At 45.2% G+C, this 5,000-nt stretch overlaps 1 protein-coding gene across 2 annotated transcripts in view; it reads left to right on the forward strand.

Moving 5' to 3' along the window:
* The window catches only part of epas1b (endothelial PAS domain protein 1b), a 42,322-nt gene that overhangs the window by 455 nt on the left and 36,867 nt on the right, over positions 1-5,000 (forward strand). The gene's annotated exons all lie outside the window — the stretch shown is intronic.

Raw genomic sequence — 5,000 nt, forward strand, 5'->3', positions numbered from 1 at the left:
ACACTGAGACACTGACAGAGACAGAAACACTGAGACACAGACAGAGAGACTGACTGAGACACTGACAGAGACACTGACAAAGACACTGAGACACTGACAGAGACAGAGACACTGACGGAGACACTGACAGAGACACTGAGACACTGAGACACTGACAGAGACACTGACAGAGACACTGAGACACTGACAGAGACACTGACAGAGACACTGAGACACTGAGACACAGACAGAGACACTGACAGAGACAGACACTGACAGAGACACTGACACACTGAGACGCAGACAGAGACACTGACAGAGACACTGACACTGACAGAGACACTGACAGAGACAGACACTGACAGAGACACTGACACACTGAGACACAGACAGAGACACTGACAGAGACACTGACAGAGACAGACACTGACAGAGACACTGACACACTGAGACAGAGACAGACACTGACAGAGACACTGACAGAGACAGACACTGATAGAGACACTGACAGAGACACTGACACACTGACACACAGACAGAGACACAGAGACACTGACAGAGACAGACACTGATAGAGACACTGACAGAGACACTGACACACTGAGACACAGACAGAGACACAGAGACACTGACAGAGACAGACACTGACAGAGACACTGACACTGACAGAAACACTGATAGAGACACTGACAGAGACAGACACTGATAGAGACACTGACAGAGACAGACACTGATAGAGACACTGACAGAGACACTGACACTGACAGAAACACTGACAGAGACACTGACAGAGACAGACACTGATAGAGACACTGACAGAGACACTGACACACTGAGACACAGACAGAGACACAGAGACACTGACAGAGACAGACACTGATAGAGACACTGACAGAGACACTGACACACTGAGACAGAGACACTGACAGAGACAGACACTGATAGAGACACTGACAGAGACACTGACACTGACAGAGACACTGACAGAGACACTGACACTGACAGAGACACTGACAGAGACAGACACTGACAGAGACACTGACACACTGAGACACAGACAGAGACAGACACTGATAGAGACACTGACACACTGAGACACAGACAGAGACACAGAGACACTGACAGAGACAGACACTGATAGAGACACTGACAGAGACACTGACACACTGAGACACAGACAGAGACACTGACAGAGACAGACACTGATAGAGACACTGACAGAGACACTGACACTGACAGAAACACTGACAGAGACACTGACAGAGACACTGACAGAGACACTGACAGAGACAGACACTGATAGAGACACTGACAGAGACACTGACACTGACAGAAACACTGACAGAGACAGACACTGATAGAGACACTGACAGAGACACTGACACACTGAGACACAGACAGAGACACAGAGACACTGACAGAGACAGACACTGATAGAGACACTGACAGAGACACTGACACTGACAGAAACACTGACAGAGACAGACACTGATAGAGACACTGACAGAGACACTGACACTGACAGAAACACTGACAGAGACAGACACTGATAGAGACACTGACAGAGACACTGACACACTGAGACACAGACAGAGACACAGAGACACTGACAGAGACAGACACTGATAGAGACACTGACAGAGACACTGACACTGACAGAAACACTGACAGAGACAGACACTGATAGAGACACTGACAGAGACACTGACACTGACAGAAACACTGACAGAGACACTGACACACTGAGACACAGACAGAGACACAGAGACACTGACAGAGACAGACACTGATAGAGACACTGACAGAGACACTGACACTGACAGAAACACTGACAGAGACACTGACAGAGACAGACACTGATAGAGACACTGACAGAGACACTGAGACACTGACAGACAGGTGCAGTGACAGAGACACTGACAGAGACAGACACTGATAGAGACACTGACAGAGACACTGAGACACTGACAGACAGGTGCAGTGACAGACAGGTACAGTTAGTGGAGGATTTGATTTTCAGTGAAGTGTGTGAAGTTTTTTTTTTCCAGATTTCACCAGATTTGATTCAAATTGTGCACATTTTAAGAAACGCTGTCAGAGAAGCTCCCGGCTTCTTGAGAAACATCTCACATCTGCATTTTAAAACAAACTCCCTCCTCGCTGATCAACTCAGTATAGGAGTGTTTTCACCTGTAAATCATAATAATAATAATAATAATAATAATAATAAGTAGAGCTCATTCCTGAAATTCAATCAGGCTTCATCGCTCAGTCAAAAAAACAACAATGCAGATCGTGAAATCATAATTTACATTGTGGAAGATTGATAAAAAAGTTAAACCAAATAAATGACAGCCCTTAAATATGCCTGTTTTTATATTGTCTGGCAAATGTAAAAAGTTCTGGAGTTCTTCAAGGTCGTCTGGAATTGTTCCCTGGAAAATTGTGAAACTGTCAAATCAAACATTTCATCACAACGATAAAAAAGTCATTTTTAAAAAAACAACTTCTCTTTTTCTGGATCCGCTCCGAAGTTTAACAGTTTCTCTCTTGGCCCGGGTCTCGTCCGTCCACATTGGTCAAACAAACAAACAAACAAACAGACAAACAAACAAACAAACAGACAAACAAACAGACAAACAAACAAACAAACAGACAAACAAACAGACAAACAAACAAACAGACAGACAAACAAACAGACAAACAAACAAACAAACAGACAAACAAACAGACAAACAGACAAACAAACAAACAGACAAACAAACAGACAAACAAACAAACAGAAAGACAAACAAACAGACAAACAAGCAAACAAACAGACAGACAGACAAACAAACAAACAAACAAACAGAAAACAAACAGAAAAACAAACAAACAGGAAAAACAGAAAAACAAACAAACAGAACAACAAACAGACAGACAAACAAACATGACAGTTTCCTGTCTTAAGCAGGTTAAAACAGGAAACTGTAGATATTAGTCCAGGAAAGTGCCACGTCTTGAACTCTTGACCTCTTGACCTCTTGACCTCTTGACCTGCTTTTCAAGAGAATGTGGGGCGTTTTTTATTTCACGTCAATCATCTTCGTACCAAAGATTTCGTGTGCAGCAGGTATGTCCTTGTTCCCGATCCTCTGTTGTGTGTGTGTGTGTGTGTGTGTGTGTGTGTGTGTGTGTGTCTGTGTGTGTGTGTGTGTGTGTGTGTGTGTATGTGTGTGTGTTTCTTTTGAAATGACGTCACAAGCAGCGGCGTCCCTGACGTCTGTCGCCTGTTCCCTGGCGGTGATGAGGTCATCGGCCTCATGTGTAACGATGACGCGCTGTCACTGTTTTTTTCGAGTTGGTCCCAGTTTGTGTCTCGGCGACAGTTTAACTGGACGAGACCGTCAGACACACACACACACACACACACACACACACACACACATTGAATAAAAAACAAAACGCAGGGATGGATTCATAAGACGAGGGGGCAATCATCTCCTGGACGTCTCCTCCAGCTCGCCTGTGGTTTCCTGTCGGCCATTTTGAAAATCATCTCTGTGATCTGTGTGTGTGTGTGTGTGTTTTCCTCTGTCAGCATGTTTGTATTTCTCAGTAGCACTTTGTCGCCGCCGCTGCCTGGACGTCGTCGCCGTGCTGATAAAGTTGTGTGATTCATGAGCGCCGGCTGGGCGAGCGCACGCCGTGTTTATTTAAAAGCGGTTGGTTCCATTAATACGACTCGCGTTGACACGGGGAGGATGTGCCGCTCGCCGCTCTGTTTACACGCACGTGTCCACTTTCTGTCAGGCCCGGTGCACGAGAGGAGATTTACTACTTTGCGTTGTTTTCTTTTCTCACTTCCAATTTTGGCGTCGGTTCCTGACGGCACGAAAATGTCTCCGCAGAAACGTGATGTCATGTACGAGGTACAAGTCCTTTCCTCGATCACTTCTTTTCTTTTCTGTGAGGACATTTTTTGTTCACTCGTCGCAAACAAAAAGAATAAATCAGTAGTTTTATATTATAGTTATATATTTATAGTTATTAATACGGACCGGCGAGTTTTCTGCCGGAGGGAAATCACTTCCTGGCAGAGCAAATTGAAATGAGCTCCCAGAATTCATCTGGGTCCCAGGCCAAATAAATGCAACGCTCAACTGAAATGTTTTCGCCTTTTTACTAGAAGATCTTTGTTACGCACTTTATCAGGCTTAGAGAACTGATCTGCTTTAACATCAGAGGTTTAAAACTCACTGAGGCCTGAAAGTCCAAACTCCAGTCAGTCAGCCAGCGTTCGACGCGGCGACACGGCGACGGCGTTACGGCGGCGTTCATTCCCCCGGGACGTCCTCACGGGACCTCCGCTCGCGTCCTCTTTCAACGCGTGATTCCTCTGGCCACAAGGTTCAAAGGTCAGAGTCCGGGCGGCTGCCGGCAGCGCATCGATTACAGACGCGTGGAGAGAGATTCTGTCTTCAGATCCTCTCGCCCGTCGTCATGGCAGTGCCGAGGTTTGTTCTGCCACAGTATCTGGTCGTCGAGGGAAAAACTGAAATAGCTTCAAACTCTCACTTGACCTTTTGTCCAATTAAATAATCATCATTTTTCTTTCATTAAAACGAGAATTTAAAGTCACAAATCAAACTTTGCTCCCGTTGCAGAGTCGTTTTTCAGTTTGAGTGAAATACAGATTTTATTTTATTTTTAATAACAATACTGATCTTGACTTGACGTCCGGTGACGGACTCTTCTCTGCCTCACATGTGGTCTCCATGACAACGCGTCAGAGTTATGGAGGCGCGTTGCTCGTCCCTTCAGCGATGTTTCTAGATCCGAGGTTTGACAAAGTGATTCGCTTGTTTTCTGTCTGAATTCCAGCGGAGACGTTGGTTTTTATGTTTCTGTGTCGTGCAAACTGTGGAGAGACGAGTTCAAAGCAAAGATTTCAGAAGCATCGTTCAGTAGTTGCTGCTTCTCAAGCGTTTGCATTTTTTGAGAAAGAGTTGATGGATGAATCTCTTTCACTGAAATCTCTC

This window comes from Scophthalmus maximus, chromosome 10 (genome assembly GCF_022379125.1).
Source record: "Scophthalmus maximus strain ysfricsl-2021 chromosome 10, ASM2237912v1, whole genome shotgun sequence".
NCBI lineage: Eukaryota > Metazoa > Chordata > Actinopteri > Pleuronectiformes > Scophthalmidae > Scophthalmus > Scophthalmus maximus.